Below are 24,700 nucleotides of genomic sequence, written 5' to 3' on the forward strand. Positions count from 1 at the left end.
GATTCATTATGTCATTGAATTCAGTCACGGGAACATTAACATTTTCACACATGTGGGAACTCATCTTGTGAATGCAAAGCTCATTTATTACAGTGATTTCTTCAGAGGCTGTAGTATGCTCATTTTATGATGAGGTTTATAATAAGGACAGATTCTGAACTGGTGAAAGCATGCAAATTTACCTGAAATCTGAAGTTTACAGCAAAGATTGTTTATTGCTGGTAATTAGTGGGGTTTTTTTCCTTTTTTTTTTTTCTTTCTTTTTTTTCCTTCTTTTTTTCTGGTGTCTTGAGTAATTTATAATGTAATAAGGGAAGCTTGGGGACTTTGTAGCAGAGTGGCTTTTGATTGCTTACTGTGAACTCACTAATGACTCTGATAAGATTGAGCAATTTAAAGAGAAGGGGCATCTCCAAAGCCACTGCAAGATGTATTAACACCTTTGAATGACGCTTGGACTATGGCACTAAAGCCTGAGCAAAGAACTGACTACACTCTCTCTTCCTATCTAGCAGAATGGAACATAATTTAGACATAAATGTTAACTTAATAATACTATGCAGTTATTGCAGCATCAAATTAGAGCACATTTTTATTTTGGAACGTATTATTAGTATGCTTAGAAAACATAAACCATTCACGTTTTTGAGATGCTCACTCAACACTACTAGTTTTAATTCTGAGCACAGAAACGTATCAGGAATTTTGGTCACATATTCACAAATCCATGCAATAAGAGAAAACTAAATCAGCTGCAGGTTTGAACACAAATTTGTGTTCTTCTTCTCCTTAAAAATTTGTGTTCTTCTTCTCCTTAAAATATCAACAACTAATTATCTGGGTCAGCAGAAGAGGGAGCTACATTTTTATTAAGAAGTTTAATAACGCAGCAGCTCCTTTCACAGATGTCATAGCTATGGGTTGGTATCAAAATAAATAATAATAAAAAAAAAGAACTCTCATTTTATTGAATTAGTAAGAGACGGTCTCCCTGGTGGGTGAAAAGAGAAAGCCCAGTAAAATGCTACTTTAGAGTTTCCTGGAAATGCGATGAATTTAAAGTTTCAAATAAAACAAATGTACCAATTCGAATAAATTGATCTTTTTCACCACGTGAAAGTAGATATTAAAAATATAATTCTCTTGAGTTTTATACCTATGCTGTCATTGGTATGACTGCAAAGAAATGTTATAATTTGGCTTAATTCTTCTACACAAAAAATCAAACCCTACATATATTTGAATATCCTCTTAATTAAGCTTATTTGAAACACTGTAATCTCGCTCTTATTTGCAAGAACAAAGCATTTGATTGCACCTTTTCACTTACACTTTAAAGCGATAGGGCCAGGTTTCCTGGTGAGGCAAAGCCCTGCCTTTTCCCTAAGCAGCTGTATACACCTGAGCACAGATTGGGAATGAAGTGGGGCACCCAGGGTAGAAAAGATGGACTGCTCAAAACTGGTTTCACACGCCCCGCACGATCCTGCTGCTAATAAGTACACAGAAGTGCTCATACAGTGGCAGGAAAAAATCACAGCCGAAAAGTTATCATGCAGTAGGAACACGGGAACAGGTAGCTAAGAGCACGCTCAGGCTCTGACTGTACGGTGAGTTATGCTGTGCAGCAAGAGAGGAGTAAACTACCCCGTACCTACGCAAGACAACCACTGAGTAAGAGCGTGCATTTCCAGTTCACATGCACATGAGTTTTGGGGAGAGAAAGGACGATAAGTCTAAAGCAAATACAAGTACCGACAGCAGCAATAAGAAATATCATTGTTGGCCCCATCATTGTAGAACAAAGCTTTAACATGTGAAACATGTCCAACTTAATGGCTGGGATGTTAAACACCCAAAATTCCTAATCTATCCAGACAGACCCTGACTATTTTCAAGCCAATCTCATGGTTTCTGGATGTCTGAAATTTACATGACTGAAGTGGAAACAAGAAAAAAGACCCTATAGGTGCCAGCATGGAGCTTCGAGCTCTTGAAAACATAATAAAGGAAAAGCTGATCTACAGTTTACCCTCCAGATATGCGCCAAATACGTGCATTGAGGCAAAACCGCATGCGGAAGGGTTAATTTGGCCCTGAAAAATCGTGTGTCCATCATCTCTCGGTGCACGCGGTGAATGAAATTCAACCCCACTCAGTCCAGGGATCTAGGCACAAGGGTCATATTTTCTTGTAAACTCCAGCTGATGAGTAGACACGTATGCAGAGGGCTCTGCCAGTGAGTAAAGCATTTTCCAAGCCTGCAGCCCAGATCCACAGATTAGGGGATAAGTGATGCCCAGTCAGAATATCTGACCTCTATAGAAAAAGCATGGTTTGGTTTTTTTTCCTCTATACAGTCATCAACATGTGATCAGCATATTATCTGGGGCCAGATGATCTGGCTTGCAGACATAGGCTAATACAAGTACAGGCACCCCGAGCTGCCTGTGTGCAAAACACCCGGGCAGCTCTGCACGGAGACAGCGGGCTGCCCGTGGTCCGCACCTGCCTCTGCCAGCCCCAGGCTTTCGGTGCAATACCTGGGATGCCTCTTTCCCCATTTGTGAGGGGCTCGTATGCACAGACACCGCACTGTCCACACGCTCTACGACTCCACCTTCGAGCTGGACTGGGGCATGCACGAGGTGCTGCACCCGAGATAAGAGCCCTTTGGCAAACAGCTGCAGCAGGGAGCAGTGCAGGAACCAGCTGTATCGGTGTTACCAGGGACTTTCCATTATCTGAAGTGTTCCAGCTCCACTTTACCTCATAAAACAAAGCTGGCTGTGTTGCTAACCCTCAGCATTGAAAAACCATAAAGCACGAGTCACACACATAAATCACACCTAAATGCCTTCTGGGTTTTGAGCCTTTAAAGTTCATGTTTTCAGGCTCTTCTCCATAACCGTAAGAACTAAAACTCTCTTTCTCCATGAAAATTGAGATAGTTTCCTCACCATTGGAATCTGCATGCTAGAACTTTAAGCAAATAATGCAAAACTGGGGATGAACTCTTGAAGGCTGACAACCCTGTGCTGATTGAGCGCTGGTTTCTGGTAGTTTGTGGGAGAGATCAGGTCTGAAGCCCCATGATGTCCTTTGGGGCACAGACCTGAGGTCCCCCTTCCGCTGGGGTTTGTGCGCACATCAAAAGCATGACGGTCTGCACTTTGCCTCTCCACGTGACTCCCAGCACTAACCCGGGGGGTCTAGCCTGGAGGTCAGCCAAGCTTTGACACAGATCCCTCTGTGAAGCATATCGCGGTTATTTTGTGCACCCTACACTCATCTTGTTCTCATGTGATTGAGCAAAACCCTCCCACTATACCTATTTTAAAATGGCTCTGTAATGAGAGCCTGTAATTTATCAAAAGGTCCAATTAGGAACTCCTCTTTGTTGCCCTGTGAAACCATCCCTTCACAAAGTCAAGAAACTTATCTCACAACGTACGAGGCTCTAACACTTGTAAGCAAATGGTCATCTTTGGGGTATGCATCTGGGTCATTATATAAGCAAAGCAGAAGCAACACAATAGGGCCAATGCCTTCTTGTCTATAGGATACTTTTAGGCAAATATTTCAGCTGCAGATGGTAAATACAGCTTCAAAGCGTAAAGATATCTAACTGTGAAATAGCTGAGTCAGGTGCATTTACTGAAGTGTGGTGAGCCAAACACTAATTACAGTGCGGTTGCACCAAGACTAGTGATACATCTGACATATTTTAAAAGTAGGCTTAAACCAGTGCCAAATGAATTCGATGAACCTCCATGAGCTTCATCCGTAGGCATTTCATTGTAGCTAAAGAAGAAAGTTGCGAGAGATACAGAGCGTGTTAGAAGATTTGCTTCTCATTTCTGAGAATCAACACCAAGTTTTCCTGGAGCTCTGACTAAGTGGCTGAAAAGTTTAGTCACTCACAGGTGTTTTGCTGCCATCTGTCAACAGCTGGTTATTGCAAACCTGTTTACTCAGTCTAGTGTTGTGAGAGAGAACTCGCTATCTTTCCTCAATCTCTTTATACAGCTCCTGAGCATCTTCCCCCAGAACCAAACCGCTCCAGGGCTTTGGGAAATTGCAATCCACATCCCTAGATGAGCTTCACAGCTGGCCCCTACCTCTGTGAAGTTCCCGAACTTCAATTCTGGCTCAGAGTGCTGAATTCGGAGACTTAATTATAGCACTGTCATTCAGAGGAAAATCTTCACAGGCTGGGGTATTGCCATTACTTGCCAGATGCATCCACACCCTGGTACTGATTACATGCATTACTGACCTCAGCTGAACCATGAGAACAATAAGGCTAGCCCTGGTCAGGAATCTTTCTGACAAAACCTGGTTTCACTAGAAGAGGCAGATGAGAATCTAACATATTTCACAGACACTTGCTGCACACACCGAGCTCCAGACAGATCACCAGCAGGCTCTGGCTGTGCCGGCTTGGCAGGACCCTCCCTGCCCACTGCCTGGCAGCTCTCAGTGGACGACCGAGAAGCCCAAGTGTCCAAGATCCACCAGCCTACAGAGGAAGCCAGGCCAGGCCCAGTACAGAAGCTAATTTCTGTCTGAACTGGAAGAGAACTTCAGCACGTGCCAAGGGGCTTTGGAGAATACAGGAGCAGGTCCAGAGCTGTAGGGTTTGCAGCAGAACATGGGTCTCTGCATGGCCTTCTGCTGCCATGGTCAGAATTGGACACTAAATGTTTTTACTTACACTTGTAGATCCAGAACACTTGAAAATCTTCTCCCAGGAGATTGCTAACCTGGCCATAAAGATGCAGCCTGCTGTGTCTGACCATCACCGCTGGATTTTTCTAATGTGAGCAGGAATTTATTAAATATATATTTATAAGTTTCTATTTATAAATATAAATTGTTGTACAGGAGCACCTCTAACTACTAATAGCATCTTTTTATCCACAACCTTCAAACAGGGTGTTCAGCCTTCTCCTCCTAAGCGCAGGCACCACAGGGTTTGTTTCAATCTGATTACATCTCTTTAGGTAGAGAAATTCTAATCTTGCTCAACAAGCATTCTGCAGAGTGAATGAGGTGATATGCTGCCCATCAGTCCTGTCAGAAGATATACATGCTAAACCTAAAAGCTTCCAGGCTTTCGGTCTCTCTGTCTCCCTGAATCACCTTCCTCATCAACAGCATTAGAGCGAGTTAGCCATGAAGTAACAAAAAGCAGGAAAATGCTTGACATCAAATTGTCCCAGTGTTAGAAACCAAGGTTCAGCATCACTGCACCTTCCCATACAGCACTATCCCATTAGGAATACTTTCATTTGATTAGACTGATCCATTGGCTCCTAGTCCATATTGCTTAACCCTCAAACCATTATGCCCTATTGAAAATAATTGGTAATGACAGTTTTGGGTTTAATATTTAATACAGTGGTTAAATGGAGTTATACTGTTTGTGGTTATAGTTTCCATTGACTAATAAGCAAGTTGAGAGCAAAATGCATTTTTCTTCAGCTGTTACATTAGCAGAAAGCTAAACACCACGTTACTCATAATAGCCTTAAACATTTTCAGAGAAATGGCTCCCAAAGCCAAGTCAAATATTACATTGATTTGTGGTTTACTTGTTTTCCTTTTTATTACTGGAGGACTGTCTTTTTAGTAGCTTTAAGGAATGCTGCAAGGTGGATGGGTGGACCGAAAGGCATTTCTTTGCATGTCAGGCCAACTTTCAAACAGCCCTTCACACAGCGCCTTGTGCACGGGCTCCTCCCTGCCTGTACAGCTGCAGGGGCAGGGGGCAGAGTCCTCCCACTCCTGCTGCCCATTCCCACAGCAGCTCCTCTTGCCCTCGGCCGTGCCAGCACCACGCTCATGGGGCTTTGCTGCATGCCAGCGACCTGGCCTGGGTTAGAAAAACCTGCAAGGAAAAGGAAATGGGACCTTCCCCATCCAAAGCTGCCATATTGTGACACTACCGTCTCAGAGGAGAAGCCTTCTGCATGTTGCTCCCTTTTCTGCACAATGGAAGAGGAAGGTTGTGGAAGCGCAGGGTTTGAGCGGCTGTGAGGTATCTTAAAGTAATGACAAACATATGGAGGTTTGTCCTGCAAGGGCTCACCCACCTGTACAAATTTTGGGTCAGGTTACCTGGTGTCTCGCCAGTAGCTTCAAAAGAGCTTTATTTATTTACTCTAGCCAAGAATTTGGCGCTCTATTTTTTAATCTGCCCACATCTTTCACCTCCTCCTGTAGCGCTTGTTCTCCCAGGGCTTTTTTTGCCATTAACACTCCCAGTTCTGGATGATTACTACATTAACAGGGATTCCAGCTGAGGGTGGGGCTCACTCCCAGCAAATTAGTCAGTGTGGATCTCCACTCCCCCATGGCTTGGTTCCCACCAGTATCTGAGCGGGCTTGTACATACTGCAACCGCTGCTGTGATTTACTGGAAAGAGACCCCTCATGTGTCATTCATAAGCTGAGCAGATGAGACAGAAATGACACCCAAGTACCTGAATTACAGAAAGAAAACTGACACTCACTAAACACATGCTGTATTTTACCAGTGCCAGATGCTGCTTCTGCAAACCTTTCCTGCTTGCTCCTATGAGCCAAGCTTTTGTATATTACCCTGAATGCCTAAGACTCTAAAGACTGTAGATACGATCAGAAGTACACTCCAAGGACCAGATCCTTCAAAGAGATGAGCGCCTCCCCTGATGTGCTAACTACCCATCTCTATAATTTTATTTGGGGCCTATGAATTACTCAGTCTCAGGCTGAATTCTTAGAAAATGATTCACTAGCACCAACAAATTAGTATTGGAATTTGGCCTTACAAATTCTTCACCACACTGAAACAGAGATGATTTGAGAAGGCCCATAGCAGCATCCATCCTTTCACAGGTGAGGCTGCTAATTCCATAGCTCATGCTTGAACTGAACCTCAGATATATTGAGAAGTAACTCACACCACTTACAACGCAACTGTCCCTTATCCAACCTCTACTATAAGAGTACATTCAAATGAACTTCCTGAACTAGATGGTCAAGTAAGATTAGCTTCACAGATCCTAAGGTGGGAGAGGAAAGTGATTTTCTATCATTGAAACTTCTGAGGCCACACATTATAACAGAAAGATCAATTTACCAAAAAGGGAAATATGATTGCTGGGTGGACCCGATGCTTAAAATGAACTTAGCATTGTTTTTGAACTTATTTAGAAGCATGATGGAGAAACACAGCTTTGGTTCCATTTATAAATGTCCGAAACGACAACCTAAATTTAGGACTCGACAAATGCCAGGCTGACCTAATTGGTAACAGAAGGACCATATTCCTAGCTGAAACATAGGTATTCCATAGCCAGCAGTCAGACAACCTGCCCCGACTGACCGCAAAGCTGGCTGGAGAAAACCAAGATGGAGAAATACATTATTAGGTCCCTTTGGTGTCCATCTGGGGTGTGATTCTCTCATATATACCTGTACCTAACCAGTGGTGTCCACAGACTCACATTAGAGTGGCATTTTGGATTTACTTTGCCCTGATATCAAACAACGAATAGTCCTACCTGGAGTTCTCAAGAAGAAAAATAAGCAATAGATGTTTAAGACTATTCCTTCAGTATCAAACATACTTATTATAGACTGAGATAGTTTAATCAGCAATTCCCAATAGATTTCTTCTAAATGTCTTTTAGTTGGACATAGAGTTGTGTAACTCCCTTGCATGGGCTGAAAGGGAAAACACAATGTGAGAAGCCACCAACATTTCTCTTTCAGAAGTGTTCAGAGAGCAGCTGCAGTTGCTTCCCTGAGTTTTGCTGAAAATTGAGGTTTCTCACTATGAACTGCCCCAGGGTGTGTGTCACTCCCAAGGCAGCCCGGTGAGGGGCTAAGGCTGCGCTCCCCCAGACCAGCTGCATGGGATCTGGTGGCAAGCCCCGTTCCTCCTGCTCCCTGTTTGCTATCAGCACCTGCGATAACGCAAGCACTTCCATGTCAGGAAGCAGAGCAGCAGGGTGAACAGTTCCTCTTCAGGCAGGCCTAGTTTCTCTGTGTTTGCTGGAGAGCTTCTGAAAGCTATATGCAGTTAGTGACTTGCTTCTTAAGAATTCCCCCAAAGCCATGTAAAATAGATCCAGTCAGGCACTGAAATCATTACTAAGTATAAATTATTATATCTTTCATTTTTACCTATTCACAGAGGAAAATGCACCTTGTGCACCATACAAATCCAATTTAAGCTGTGAGAATAGGCTCTAAGTAGGACTTAAGTAGTGCAGAGGCCGTTAGGCTGACCCTCTACAGTGGGGTTAATTTCATCCAAAAGCTTTTCCGAGAGATAAGGAAACAATCTTTCATGTACAAAGCACTTGAGGAAACCAAGAAACAGCAAAAGAATCTGCCTGCTTTGAAAGCTTTGTATCTCACCTCTACACTCAATAGAGAGATGTGTTGTGTTGACGTACTGTAGATTATACCTTAGCCAAACGGTGAAGTTAAAAGGAAACAGGATCCCTTGACACTGTTTTAGACAACCCATAATACAGCACTATCATTAAACAAAGTTTACAAAAGGCTTCTATTTACATGTCTGCAGAAAATAGAACAGGGCGCAGGATGCTGATTGCAGTCTAAATGTTAACTGAGGGACTGAATGGCACTCGCTGGGGGTGCGGAAAATCTAGCGCAAACAAAAAGAGGAGAAAACGGTCTCACTACCCAAAGCAGCCCTGCATCCCGACAGCAGGCTGGCTTGCGGTGGAAACAGAACAGCCCTCGCTATTAAACAACTCAGTCACGCTACAGGAATGGAGGGCAAGATCAGGATCAATAGGCGATACCTGGCAATTCAAAAGACAGCTGTGAAAAGGTAGCTCGAAGCTGAAAGAACAAGAGACAGGCCTAGACACAGCTCAGCCTCTCTGCTGGCTGCTTCCAGAAAGGGTCTCTAGAACGGTGGGCAGAAGTTAAAGGAAATGGCAATGCACATCTGTACTTTGGGAATGAAATGTTGTTTTCACGGCAAAACCTCACTCTGTTGTTCAAACCTGGGCCATTACATGCGTGTGAAAGTCTACTGAGTTCACTTTGGAAAGGAGGGGCTTGACTATGAGTGAGGGAATCCACATCTGTGTGCTTCTGGAGTGGTTTGGAATTGGGAAGGGGGCAAGAAATCACAATTCTAGACAATTTTCTGGATAAAGAAGAAGAAAATACCTTTCGGCAGGACACAGATTAATTTACGTGCATATTAATTGCTTTTAATTTCAAGAATAAAAAAAGCAAAAGGAACAAAACCTCGGAATAGTATTAGAGATGGGATATGTCCAGCAAGGATCAAGACACCAAGCTTAGATTATTTACAGACCAGCGTTATTTTGGGCAGTGCTGTGTCCTTATTTTCTCTTACTTCTGAAAACATTTCCAACAAGGCTGTGCATGAGGACCCCTGTAGAGATGAATGCTATTTGAGACTTTGCTGTTTGTAACCAACTGGTTTTACCCACACACGCCAATAACCCTAAAATGACCTCCATTCATGACTAATCTAGGGCTGAACAGAAAGTGGTGCCTTTGAGGAGAAAGCTCTGCATTGCCCAGAAACAGCAAGTACCAACTTGTGCTTCCCCAGTGCAGTCAGTAGAGCCAGGCCACTTACCACCACCGTAGCTCTTGCCCCCTATTTATTATATGGAAGTTTGTAAGGTCGGGGTTTGTGCTTCAGCCACGATTTACCAGAATTTGACCCATTTGCAAGCTTAGACATCACTCTGAGAGCCTGAATTCAATGTTTTGTTCGATGTTTTGTTCTATTACGTAGCTATTAAGACCCAGCCCTGCAAAGAGCTGCTGCAAACAGCTTTCCTCAGAGGAGCACTTCCCTGCAAGGCCTTTGCATCATAGATGGGCTGTGTCACACACGCTCTAGTAGCATGTGTAGCCAACACATCGTCATTAACCACCCTTTAGTAGGTAATAGGGTGAAACATGTCAGTGAACCATAAACCCAGGCTGCTTTAGAAGATAAATTGTAATGGCCCAGAAGTAGCTGTTACAGCGTTTCCTGTCAATATTTCACCTTTAAAAAAATTCCCTAAATACTTACTATCAGATGTAATGGCTGTCAATAACATTTATTTTAAATAGTCCCCAAACACATTACATAACCTGCATTTAAAAAGCCCATCTTGCCAATATTTGAAGGAGTCGCAGCCGAGCGGTCCTGTCACCTCTGGTACACTCCTGGGAGCAATGCTGCTCTTTGCTTTTTCACGTTAACCCTTCCTCACTCTCTGGCCCACCTCTTGCCAAATTTAAGGTGAAGATAAGACATGAGAGGCAGAAACTTTGGGTGTAGCTGCATGACGCATCGGGTCCAGTGGCAGAGCCGGTGTCAGTTGTTCCTGCTCCCTCTCCTACAAACAAGGGCGATTTCCAAGTGGCATCATTTTGGTGATGTGGGGTGGCCACGTTGACAGCAAGGAGCCATGAAAGCAGGGTGGGATTGAATGGGAAGGAGCAGCCCGAGGGGGTAGAGACACCTTACGGCAGTTTCTTGGCCCGGTAACGCGCGTTACGTTGCTGTATCTGCAGAAGGACAGCAGCAAGCCTGAACGGAGGCTCTGCCCTTGCTTTGTCCCATCTCTCAATCACACTTTTGTGTTTTAAGTAACAGTACTGCCACGCACAAGCGCCTATTTGGCATGCTGACAGCTGGCTGATCTGGGCACGTATGCAACCCAGCGTGCATTACCACCGCTGAAGACTGCTGTTGGTTAGGAGGGTGAATGAGTGGCACATACTGCATTACGCAAAATAGGGATCATGATAATTACGGGATAGCTTCAAGAGGGAGGCAGGAGGAATAATTTTTCACATCATAAGTATTAACTGTCAGTGTTAATTATCAGTATTTATGGCTGCCACTTCTGGGATTAGCCAAGTAAGCGTGGCGTGATGAAGCAGGGCATCGCCACCGGAAGTGGAAGCATGCTCCTTGGGGCAACGGTGGAGCCCCAGGATAATCCCAAGTGTCGTTCAGGTGTCATCCACCTCCTCAGCCTCTCTGGCAAAGCAACACATTGCAGTTTTGCATGTCAACAGCATTGAGCAGAAAATATCTTGGCTAAGGCATCTGCAATTTTTAGATTTCACTCAAGCAGGGCCAAATACCACATAGCCTCCAAATAAAGGGATGATCCTACATCTGTGAAGAAGGCAGACCTATAAACAAACACAATACATACAGAAGTCATATGTCTAATCCTTCTGTTGGGAGGTCAAGATCTAGGCTCTTGTGCAGTGCTTATGGGCCTAGGGCTAACGTGGCCATATAGAGGGTAAAGTCCTCTTCGTTATTAGTGCAGCCATTTCAAACTCGTCCGGATGCAGTTCCACCTGTGTGGGAGGCCACAGCAGGAACAAAATCACACTTGTGCCCGGAGCTGCCTGGATACAAAACAGAGGCAATGCTGACAGAAAGATCACCCTTTACCAGGGTCATTTCTAAAGGAATCAATCCCTAACTGTAAGCTTGCAATATAACAAAGGTGGTACTTAGAAAGCTTAGATGACACTTCCTCCTTAATCTAGATCTGAAAATTCTCTGCTACTTTAATGAGCTAATTAATCATATCTTATCCTAAGACTTCTATTTTCCTTATAAATCTTAGAAATGATGAATGTTGTATGAATCAGTCTCCTGCAAATTTATTGTCTGAACTAGTGTTTTAGTCTCTTCTAACATCAAGGCACTGCTGGGAATGAGGATGCACTTCTGAAAGAGTTAAATAAAGCAGGGTCAATTATCACTGGAATGTTAACCAGAACTCTCTAGGGCAAGATAAATCAATAGTAAATACAATCTTACTAGGAAAGTGTGTGTCATTTTCAGTTCAGTGTACTGGAGAGCACATTGCTCTGTTAAATTAAGTAAGAATTGTAATAATATCATGCCATGTAGTAGAAATAGCAGTAGGTGAAGTTTCCTCCATGAACCCAAGAAGTGATGCAATGGCAGCTTGTATGGATATAATTGTATATTTTGCTAGAATCAAAAATAAAGCTTTTAATGTATTATTAAATTCCTTGCTTAGAGGCAGGCATTCGCACACCTACAATTATTTTAATTGCATGTTCCAGATTTTTTTGTTTTTCAGAATTTTATGACAGAAGCTGAAATTAAAATGAATACCTTGCAACATACTTTCCTGAGTTTCAGTAGTAAGTTTTTCTCTTTGGGGAAAGGAGCGGTTTGTTCAGTGTGTTATATTTTTAGTTTTATGGAAAGGTTTTGGAAAAAAATGTGCCAAACAAAATGTGTGGTAACCAGTATGCAAACTACTGTAAATTAAATAAGTCTGGAGAGCAGAGAAGAACAAGTTTGGAAGCTAAAGACTACATTACAGTCCAGGAAGAGGTGACAGTGGATTCACATACTGCAGCCTCTGGAGTCCTTGTGAAATTGTGCCTCTTAGAGGGAGAAAATGGGCTTTCTTTAGAAGGATATTTCTCATATTTGCAGGTGAACTGCATCTTAGGAAAGATAAAACATCATATTTCTGTTTGAAAGAATGACCTTGTAACTATCTGAGAAATTTCACAAAAGAATAAAACAACATTGAGAAATGATGCTCTTGTGGTTAAACTGCAAGTAGGGGCCTGGCTCTGTGAACTTGGTACCTCCTCATGGCAGGCTAACATACAGGTTTGCAGCGTGTTCCTACTCTGCAGTTAACTTCTCATACCCATTCCTGGTCAGCGGGATGTAGTTTAGCTCCTGTCACAGCGGGACGGTCATGGGAAGGACAAAATCCTTCTGCTCACCACAGTGTTCTGTGTGATTGCCACAGAGCATCTGACACGCTACACACATCTCACCCGAGCTCCTGGGAAGGTCTGCTGGAGCCTTTTACTCTGACTTGGCCTCAGTTCCTGGTTCTTCCACGATCTGGAGAAAACCAGGCTGCCCTCCCTCCCCAAAGCCTACTGCTCAATCCCCCAGATTGACATTTGCCCAGATATTACCAACAGATATTATCTTTCATCTCCTCTACATCTGTGGATCACAAGAACTACCAAGACCAGTGGAATTTCACTGATGCCAGTGGTATTTCTCCTGATTTATAGCAAACTAAGTGGAATGGGAATTGGGTCAGAGCTCTGGGGGGGTCACACACATTGCCATTTGCCACCCCTTCACTGGGGCAGGAGGCTGGATAGCAAGTGCTCATATTCTCATGGCAAAGGCACCTCCTCTAAGAAAAAACATTCATATATACCCAAATCTTGACTTTCATTAAGCTTAATGCATTTGCAGCCAATTGAATTTGATAGAAAGCCTTTCCCGGGTAGTATTTCAGCTCATCAAGAACACTAATCAATGGCTGGTAGTTAAATGCATTCTTAACTTTTTATGTGCATTGTCCTTGTGCCATGTGCTGTGATGTCTTTATAACAGGATCATTAGGGACAATCACAAAGATTAATAAAAATATAAGGTGAATTGGACACAAGGGGTACCATTAAATAGAGCAGGATTACAGACAAATGAGGCTCTGCGGTATTTTGAGCTGTAATATTTTAAGTGGGTTTTTGCTATGTTCTATTGTTTGTTGGCCTTTTTCTTAGTCCTTCCTTTTACAGTTGTACTGAGCTCATCTAAAGTAGGTTGGTCCCAGAACAAGCCTAGAGTTGGGAGGAGAAAAAAGCTCATGTTCCCAAACTGTGATGTTTCTATTCTCCCTCCTGGAAAGAATATGAATCCAGGACTTAAAATAAAAGGCAGAAATTCTAAACAACCCCTTTGACTGTTTTTATCCAAAGGCAGAGTTTACAGCTGAACAATTCCATTGATCCATCGATATGTTTTCTAGAGAGGAGCAGGAGAGGAGACTACATTTATTTCAGGAAGATAAGCTCTATTTAAAAACAAACTATTCAGCTCCAGGACGAGCTCCACACGCTGACTCTGCCCATTACAGGATGTAAAAGCTCAGCAACAGGCGGTTGCACGCCAGCCGCCCGAGCAGCAGTCGCTGGTAGACGGAGCCTTTCAGGGTAGCCTGCGGCAAGTCACCACATCTCCCTCTGCCTCAGTTTCTCAACGTAAAATGAGGAATGATGGCTTCATCTTCTACCTTTTGTCTTTATTCAAAATGCTACAACATATTACATCTCTTGCCACATATTATACACAGCACCTAATATAATGAGGCCAGAACTAGTTTGGAGCCTGTAAAAATCAATGTAAGTACGACGGTAATAACTTATCATAAGAGGCCAAGCGATAAGGACAGTCTAGGAACCTAGGAGTGACTTGTGCCTTGGTCTGGGGTGGAGATTTAAAAATTAATTCTTTCAGCACTATAATAAACTTTATGGTTTTCATTTTCCCTAATTTCACAGAAAATTCTCTACAGCATCTCTTTGTTTTAGTGAAGTCTTAGCTAGTCTGTTCTAGTTCTGCTGACCTGGGAACAAGCTTCAGTGGTCTTTAAGGCCCCCAATATTAACATGAAAGTCTGTAATCATATCTTCACAGCTGTTAGAGCCCACAGTGTCACTGGGAGTTTGCATGGCTAAAACAGAATTTGCTGTATAATCCATGTGCTGTGCTGTTCATGCATGGTAATTATGTATAACAAAATCCATAAGGAAGGAAGCAGCTACATATAGTCTGCTTTTAAAACCTGAAGGGAAAGACTTATTTTTACTATCCAAAGAAACCAGCTTCAAAGAAAATAATTTCATACTTCTTTGATGACCAACAACCACTAAACCATCAGTGGCCCTAAATTTCATAATGCACTTTCTGAGCATCCTTGCTATTTCAGATGGTCAACTATTAATCTCTTCCGGCCAGCAGATACAAAGTTCTGTGTTATTTTCTCTAAAGAGCAAATCTTTGACTACACTCATAATGCAACTAACAGGCCCATATGCTGGGAAGAAGATGGTATAGAGATGCCAGAGGAGAGAACGACCTCCATTCCTGACTACCAGCATCCTGCCACTATTGCACTTCCACTCCCAAGTAATCTGTAGACCACAGAAGATCTCGTTCCCAGGCAGAGACACCAGCTTTCCAATGTGACACAACTTATGAAATACGTCTCTATGAAAAATTTAGGCAAAACAAAACTGTCACTGTTCTATTTCCTACCCCCTTACCCATACCTTTTCAGTACTTCATGGGACTTGTACTTTGGGTGCCTAAATTAGTTCTGTGGTCAGCATCTCTTACAATGTATTACTTCTGAGACATTTGAAGTTGTGAAAAACATGTCCTGCCATAGCAGAGGCAACCTGAGCACAGCCCCCCTGCACACAGAAGACAATGGATATAGGAAATAAGCGAAGCAGAGTTTCAACTAAGCAATGAGAGTAGGCTTGTAAAATAAAAATATAATTGAGAAGAACAGTGAGGCTCTGGGGCAAAATTTGGTGCCTCTAGCCTCAACCCCCCCCCCCAACAAACCAAAAACCCCAAACAAAAAAAGCACAATCCCCCCTCCCAACCCCACCCAAAAACCAAAACAGATTTCAGCAGAAAAGCATCACAAATATTTTTTATATCACTACCAATCTAGCTGAATGTCAGAAAAAAATAATTTAGACAGTAAAGTTTAGACTGGCTTTGCCACAAATAACCTATGGCTAAATGTAGGCCCAACACACAGAAAGTCAGATGTTCATAGGAACTGCTTTATTTTTAGACCCCATAAGAACTAACTCATCTTGATATCTCACTTGCATTTACTGCTCTGCTTCCAAGCCGTGCCTTGCTCCCCAGCGCCTGAACTGCCCACCTAAACACTACAGTCTTTTGGAGGGGGTGCGGTAAGGGACGAGGAGAAGAAACAGCCATCAGCAGAGAAGTGGAGCATTCAGCAGGCAACAGCCCGGTGCTCCTGCTTTTGAGGCTGCTCTTGGGACTCCGGCATTGCCCAACAGGAATATTTCTGCTTTGTTTAACATAGTGAAAAAAACATCAGTCGACACTGTAATGTTAAGAGTGGTGGATGCAAGTATGACCGATAAACAAACACGTCTTTGTTTTAATAGTGGGGAGTGACTTATCATAGTTAATTATAGGAATTTACAGCTATTTATATGAACTCAAGAAAGCAGAAAACATTCATTTGTTGGTAGTGTAACTGCTGGGTGGAGGCAGCCCAGATGCATGGAGATGAATGCTAGACTGTATCTTGTTTGTCTTGTTATGCACAACTTTACTACGTAAATTTGAACTTCAGTGAGTAGCTACTTGGCACTTTAGAATGTATAATTATAGACACACAAAAACCCATGGAAAGTGACATTTAAACATTGTTTCTTTGTCACATATCAGTTAAATATAGAAAAAACATATTTACTTTAATCCACAGTAGACACTTGGTCTCGCACCTGCTGCTCACACGCAAAATATGTCATTATCACTCAGCGTCCATCCTCTTACACAGAGAAAACAAAGTCACTTTGGTTCAGTTTTGTCTCATTTCAAGCCTCAGAGGAGCTGCACTTACGGAGGAATGTTAAGCAGAAAACAAACCCAAAATAGCGCAACATCAACTACAGTTCATTTGCAGGAAAAAAAAAATGCTGCTCTTGTGTGCGTTCAATAATTATCCACAAACAATTGTGATACAATGGCATGAACTCCAGAACATTTCCCCCCCACACACACACTTTTCAAAGACTCTGCAATGCTACCGATATACCACTGCCATCATTAGCAGGCGCATCACTACTGCAAGGAAGTGCTTGGCCGATGGTACGGAGCTGGCAGGGCCAAAGGCAATACAGCACACTGCCGTTAGATAATGCTGCTTATGTCCTACATGTTTCTTCTGGACAGGAATTAGTGTGAACAATTATTTAAAATATGCAAACCACCACTTTCTAATGAGCACCAGAACTTTTGCTAGGAAGGACCTAAAAGCATTCCTGGCTCTCTAAGGACAAGCTTCAACTAGCAATCGTCTACATCTAAAACCCTTAGATACAGAAATAATTCTCCAGTACCACAGTGGCTACCTTCATCATACTCATCAATGCATTTATCTTTGGGAGACATCATGGAAGAAGAGAAACCGATCTTGCTACAGAGGGAGGACCAAAGCAGAGACACAATAAAGAAGGAGTAGATCGTCTCAAGCAGCACAAGCGCAGACCTCCCCGAGTGAGCACTGACCTAACCTCATCCTCTGCACAGTGCGGCAACATGCAGCTATGACAGCTCATGCTCGCAGACACGAGGCTGGCTGCGCTCACGGTGGGCTATTTTTGAACTCGGACTCTCAGCAGGGCTTGCTGGAAGAGGACTAGATGCCGAGGAGCAGTGCTGGAGCCAGCTCCATCCCCACCGTGGACACGGACATGCACGATTACACCCAAAGAAGCTGTGCAAGGAAACGAGCTGAACCAGAATATTCAGGGAAGCACTGGATCACCTTTCTTCCCATAAAAATGACACTCACATTGGACCAGATCTTGGAAATTTTCCTTTCTCTTAAGTAAGGCCAAGGATTAAAGGGGTGCAAGGACCCAGGATTTAGGATGTTGCAATCTGGATGTTGCAATCTAATTTTGATTTAAACTTTCAAATAACTCTTCTCCCAAACTCAGGTTTCTCCCAACAAATAGCTAATATATAAAATTAAACCACTGAATAAGAATAGGTTTTACACATTATCCCACAGAACATGGGACGTGTCTATTAACTCCTCAAACTATCTACGCAGGATGCAGCCATCTCTGGGGTGGAACAAGCGAACTGCGCAACTGTTGCATAGCAACAGTATTGAGAAGCAAAAACCTGTGTTTAGTCAAAACTACAGCAGGGGATTTATCGAGTACTACATCAGTACTCAGGAATGACACAAGTCAATCAGCTTCCCATGGCTGCCTGTACCTTTTTCTCATTGTCTTTTTATAAAGAATCAAAGACATGGAGCTAATTTTTTCCCAAACAATCCTTGTCTAATGATATCCTGTCTTATTTTCAGACATTTATATATTATACCTCAAACCTGCATTTCAGAAGGAAAAGTGAGCAGCATCTTCTGGGCTACGTTCCCACATTTTTGATCCACTACTTGTTTTGCAGCTATAATGATTATTTGTAGTTAAGAGATCAATGGAAGTTCTAAACATATTCCTGTGACATCCGGCATACAGCTTGCATTCAGTCACAAATGAAAATAACCACACCACACGTGGGTGTCTGAACAGGTAACGCAAACACCCAAAGCATAACAGGCCTGAGGAGATACCACAAGGAATACCAATTCAGCCTTAAAATGTCATATGGCATCATTATACTATGCGTAACAAAAATAAGGGAGTAGAATGGAAAGGCTGCAAAACTGCTTGTAAACAACACTACCAGGTGGGATGTTGATACAGCCTCCTGAAATGGCAAGTGAAGCAAACTGTGTAAACCACAATTAATGTGTCTAAAACCAGTCCCTGCCCCCTCAAAAAAAAAGTATAACCAGTTGCAGGGAGAGAAGAGGGGAGTGAAGGCATGAAAGAAGGAGAAATGATAAATATTCTTAGAGATTTTATAGTTAGATGTATTATAAAACACCAAAGACATCTACAAAGTCTGCTTCATTCTACAGTGGTAGTATGACTCACACAAGGTGCTTAAACATTTGTGCTGGTTTTGATTTCTCCATGTGCTTAATTTTCCATCCATTAATTCCTTTCAAGCCATTCTTATGCACACCTCCTACTTTAATGCACCTTTACAAAACTGCACTGTTTTCTCAGGTCACACTTCAATTTGTGAAGAAAAAAATCACGTCTGATCTTTTTTAGATCTTTCCTTTATAAAATAACACTTATTCCAAAAGGCTTTCTACTGGTCTGGTTAGTTTTTTGTTTTCTCTGTTTCCTTCCCGGGGCAAAAATTATAATTCATCCTGGTACTACTGAACTACTCTTTAGCAAGTGCTAAACAACCTGAAATACAGTGGCTACTGGCTAAACTTCAAAAGCCTGGAGTGTAGTCCCAGCATGGAGGCTGCACATAGACGTTAGAGAGAGCTGGATGCATTATACATTTGCCTGACTTGAGTATTCAGAGCTGAGGAAATCAGGTTGATTGGTTCTGGGTCTTTTGTGAGCTCTGACAGATCCTGACCCACATTTGTCATCCTAGTAATTTTATTCCAGCCATAAAGGCGACTTTATTTCCACTCCTTACCTGCTCACTGGGAGGCAGGAGACTGGTTTATTAGGAAAAGAAGTAGGAATTAATCAAGTTATTCGCACGACAAAGACAGGGCTTTGTCTATCTGGTATTTCATACATTGGCCTATAACTATGTTTCAACTCAAATATACCCAGAGCCCAAATGCAAGTGCAGCCTGACCTCCACATCGAAAGGAAAATGCACAAGAAAAGAAAGCTTCACCTTTCTTTACCTCTCAGCACTGGCCAAAATGGGTGCCTACCTGCAGTATTAACAGGCCAGCCTGGCTACAGACTCCCAGACAGACTCTGCTATCATCTCTCTCAGTCACCTACTAGCCCCATGCTGCCTTCAGTATGTTGGTGAGTGCACACAGATGAAAGACTTTCCCCATTTTCCCACTTGCCTACCTTCTGCAGAAGCAAGGACACAGGTGAAGCTCTGTACGCTCAGATGATGGGACTCCCCTTGCACTCATGCAGGTCCTTACTTGACTTTCCCGCAGCCAAAGCTCAACATTTTCCTGCACAGCACAATTTGGCAGAATTACAGGTCACCTTTTACACCTTCCTGATACATACACACAAATCTGAAAGTTGCCTTTTGTGGATAAGCTGAGTTGTTTGGTTTTTACAATATTATCCTGCCAATGTCAGTGTATGACGTTTTAAGAGGTGAGAGTACCCATTCAATTAACCCCCAGACTAGACTGTGATTTTTTTTTCTCAATATAACCTGAGACAATGTGTCCTGCTCATTTTCTGATCGTGTCCAGATTGCTTCTCTCCCAAGAACAGGGCGCTTCATGATTTCTGACACCGAGTCAGAAGCAACTAAATCGCTCGACAGTTTGCCTTTGAACAACAGGGACAGGAATTGATTATGGCTAAGCGAAGCTGTCAGACTACAATTTACTAAGACAAAGTCATCTACATCACCTAACTCCTTACAGTGTTTTGAAATTTGCAGACATGTTACTAGTGAGCACGTATCGATTACCATTCCTCGAACGTGGCAGAGAGGATTTCCCTACTGAGTGGCTAAATGATGGGTATGTTGAAACAGATTTAATTGAATGTATGTTATTGATAATTTTATTTGGAATTTCCACATGAGACAAATCACACCCATTACTAAGAAGTACAGCTCCTGAAAGGGTGCCCAAACCTGAATCCGAAGTTAAAGGCATTGGAAAAATATTGGGTGAGGAGGCGGAAGGAAAACTGTTAATTGCTCAGGAGTATAGCAGGGATATAAGAAAGGGATTCTTCTTACATAACTTAGGCCACTTAAAAATTGGGTGTCTAGACTCCTTTTCCATATACAGATAGAAATCTATTTTAGATAACTATTTGAAGATAGAATGAACCATCCAATCAAGGCAAAGCTAAAGGACAAATCAGAATAAAACTCTTAAAATAAGGCAAGATGATTCTACTCTGTAGCATGAGTCTATCCTGAGATATTCCTTATTTTCCTTTCCTCTCACAAAATATTTCAGAAGAATAGTAAACCAGATACAGAGTCACAGGGGTAGGAATTAGGTAACTGATGTATGCAGGTATGGTCTGCGATACAATGGTTTGGGTGTTTTGACAATACAACAGCCTGAAACATGAATATTTACAAAGCAACAGTTCCTAATTTTGCAAAGGTCTCCGAGTGTGTGGAAAATACTACACTGAGCTTGCACGAAGACAGTAAAATCTAGCAGACAATTAATACAGTCTACCCTTCACTCAGCGTGCAAATGATATCGTCACTGATGTTAACAGAAATCACACACACACATTTACAAGCAAGTGTAGTTTGGAGTGCCTACAAATCAATATTAGGGCTGAAAACACTATTCCAAAGAAATACACAAGCTATTAATTTGAATCCTGATTCAGCTGACAACCACTGAATTTTCAGTTGTTGAAATGCCATGTTCAACATGCAAGAGAGAGAGGAGATGCACGTTGTGAAACTGCATTTATGACCAAAGCAAATCCTCTGACTGCTTACCGGTGGTGTAAAGTAGCATGCAGGGCTGCTCCAACTTCCCTCTGCGTGGAGTAATATCACATGACAGAACCTCTACTGCACGAAATGGCAAGCTGGGGAAAATAGATAAGGAAAGCATTGGTATTGAAATACACAAAGAACAGCAGATACTCTTTATTGTGTAACGCATTAAATTATAGCGGATGGTGTAAGTAATTTGTAAGCGTCACTCAAGTATAAAAAAAGCACTTAAAGGAAAAAGTTTGCAAAATTCATGAAACCTTTTTCCCCCCAGTTTCTAAATCCCCCCTTTTGAGATATCCTCAGGGTACAGATGGGAACATGCAGATTTTTAAGTTGGAGTACGTACATTTGACAAGCCCAGTAAAATCACACAGCATGCTGCAAATTCCAGACATCAAAATGGCAGGAAACAAAGACAAGATTCAAACTGACACTGAAGATGTAGCCCAATTTTTTTTCCCCAGTCTCCCAAAGGAGAAGTCCCTTTGCTTCATGGAGAGGGGAATGGCACCTGGAATCACTCTTCTGCACCTGTTTGCTTGCGTTGAGTGCAAGTTTGCTCATGCTGGTCCAGCACCAACTTGGTGCATCATCCAGCTTCACAGATGTGGTGGGTTGACCCTGGCTGAGGGCCAGGTGCCCACCAGAGCCGCTCTATCACTCCCCTCTTTCATTAGACAGGGGAGAAAAAATACAATGAAAAAAAAAAAACTTATGGGTCAAGATAAGGACAGGGAGAGATCATTCTCTAATTATCATCACGAGCAAAACAGACCGAACTTAGAGAGGGAATTCATCTAATTTATTACTAAGCAAAACAGAGTAGAGGAATGAGAAATAAAACCAAATCTTAAAACACCTCCCCCCACCCCTCCCATCTTCCCAGGCTCAACTTCACTCCCGGCTTCAACCTCCGCCCCCCTCAGCGGCACAGGGGGACGGGAAATGGGGGTTACGGTCAGTTCATCACGCGGTGTTTCTGCCGCTTCTTCATCCTCAGGGGGAGGACTCCTCTCATTGTTCCCCCGCTCCAGCATGGAGTCCCTCTCACGGGAGACAGTCCTTCACGGCCTTCTCCAACGTGAGTCCTTCCCATGGGCTACAGTCCTTCATGAACTGCTCCAGCGTGGGTCTCTCCCACGGGGTGCAGACCTTCAGGAGCAAACTGCTCCAGCGTGGGTCCCCCACGGGGTCACAAGTCCTGCCAGCAAACCTGCTCTGGCGTGGGCTCCTCTCTCCACGGATCCACAGGTCCTGCCAGGAGCTTGCTCCAGCGCGGGCTTCCCACGGGGCCACAGCCTCCTTCAGGTGTCTCCACCTGCTCCGGCGTGGGGTCCTCCACGGGCTGCAGGTGGAATCTCTACACCCCCTCATCCTCCCTCCATGGGCTGCAGGGGGACAGCCTGCTTCACCATGGTCTTCACCACGGGCTGCAGGGGAATCTTGCTCCGGTGCCTGGAGCACCTCCTGCCCCTCCTTCTGCACTGACCTTGGTGTCTGCAGATGTTCTTACATCTTCTCACTCCTCTCTCTGGCTGCAAAAGCGCTCTCTAACTGTTTTTTCTCTTTTCTTAAATATGTTATCACAGAGGCGCTGATTGTCTTGGCCTTGGCCAGCGGCGGGTCCGTCTTGGAGCCGGCTGGCATTGGCTCTGTCAGACACAGGGGAAGCTTCTGGCAGCTTCTCACAGAAGCCACCCCTGTAGCCCCCCCGCTACCAAAACCTTGCCACGCAAAACCAACACAACAGAGGCCTCGGAAAACACCATGCATGGAACTTCTGCGAGAATTACATGTCAAACAGACTTTACTAAATACCACTGGCCAAAAATTATTAACACCAGTTATGAATAGATATCCTTTCCTGTTCCTGTACTGGATGGCAGATGTCCCTACCTGATTTCCTCAGAAAACTAAGAAATGCTGTAACAATATGGACGCATATTGAATTGCCAAATTGCCCAAGGTCACTGCAAATCAACAAAGAAACCCACTTCTTATTTCCACTGAATTACATGTATTAAGGTTTCCAAATTACTGTCAAGTCCAATAGATTATTCACCTTTTCATTCACCTTCAAAGTTGGAGATAAATATAGCACAGGAAGATTGTTTTGTACTCAGATGCAGACATACCCCTTCAGTAAAAGCGTATCAACAGATATTTTCAGCTCACAGACAATAATCTAAGTTTAAAACTTTTACCACACTATATGAAATGATAACGCAATCTCAGCTTGCCTGCACTTGCCAAAAGTCACAGTGAACAGCCCCACCGAATGCCCGGCTCTTGTACCTGTCCTCCTTTGCTTGAGGAATGTAATTTTGCTAACAACTTTTCCTTAGCGTCTTGTCTTCAATAAGCTACTGAAGCCTGAGCGCTTACACCCGACAACTTGGCATACAGGTCTTAAACAAAGAATCAGACGATCAGGAATAAGACTTGCTAAGCCTCCACAAATGTTTGCGTTTACTCCTTACACAGATGCTTAGCAGAGGTTTCCACGCTTTGAGCGATGGGCTTCAGAGGACGTGGTCGGTAGTTGCTGGCAGCCACAGTCTGCTCAGGGTGAAAGGTCATTAGCTGCGATACAGGCTCCTAAGTAGGGGCTGGTTTCCAAAAGCGTTCAGCCCCTGGAAACAGCTTCGTGTTAGTGACCCCAGATAACCAGCCAGAACCAGCTGCAGTGGCATGCAAGGCGTGTCGCTTGTGTTCAGACACAGCAGCAGACTTCTGTCAAAACCCTTGGCTTGGCGCGACTGCAGCACAGCTTAGAGCTGGCAGGTCCCCTGCATCTTGCTACCTAACTTCTCAGTCATTTTGAAAACTTGGATGTTTAAACATTAATTTTGTGCTGAAAGTGGACCTGCACGACCACCATTTCATTTCTGCTGTGGTGGGCAAGAGGTCTGGGCCGGGTGGGATGCCAGCCTCTGGCACAGGGCAGGCAGCTGGGGAGGCAGGAGCTCCAGAGCCTGAACCCAAGCAAGGTGAGATCCCGGATGGTCACATCAGTGCTCCTGAGGTACACGCTGTGACTCTCCTTACGACACTGGGGCTTTTAGCCCAACGTAAAGGAGCACGACAGCTGACCCAAGAAAGCCTGCGAGTTCCTGCTCCCCACAGACTTTACTATGTCAAGCCTGGAGTCGCCAGGTATGTAAGCTAAGGGAGCCCACAGGCAGTTTTTGCTTGCTTGGCCAGCATCAGACTTGAGCTTTCATTGACCTTGACAGCAATACACAGAAACTACTTTCACATGAATGAACTATTCTTGAATAATTTCACCAAATATTTTTAAATCCAAGACACTTGCTTTGAAATACTAACCTTTACCTATCCTCCTTTTATCTTCACAAACCAGTAAGAGGAATCCTGCCAAGGCAGTAACCTGTTTGGCTCACGATGAGTTCCTCTATAGGCTCCTTATAATATTTCAGTGCACCGCAGGCCTCTCGCTAATCATTGAGGTGAACGAGCTTGAGTGGCTGCCTGGAGTGAGCT

At 43.4% G+C, this 24,700-nt stretch overlaps 1 long non-coding RNA gene across 1 annotated transcript in view; it reads right to left on the reverse strand.

The window, feature by feature from the left end:
- Positions 1 to 24,700, reverse strand: part of LOC142603664 (uncharacterized) — a 236,271-nt gene that overhangs the window by 54,023 nt on the left and 157,548 nt on the right. The window contains exons 3-4 of the long non-coding RNA XR_012837553.1: positions 21,194 to 21,285; positions 19,597 to 19,709 (exon numbers count right to left, since the gene is read on the reverse strand). This is a non-coding gene — a long non-coding RNA (uncharacterized LOC142603664). The remainder of the gene's footprint in view (positions 1 to 19,596; positions 19,710 to 21,193; positions 21,286 to 24,700) is intronic.

Source organism: Balearica regulorum, chromosome 13 (genome assembly GCF_011004875.1).
Source record: "Balearica regulorum gibbericeps isolate bBalReg1 chromosome 13, bBalReg1.pri, whole genome shotgun sequence".
NCBI classification, from domain to species: Eukaryota; Metazoa; Chordata; class Aves; order Gruiformes; family Gruidae; genus Balearica; species Balearica regulorum.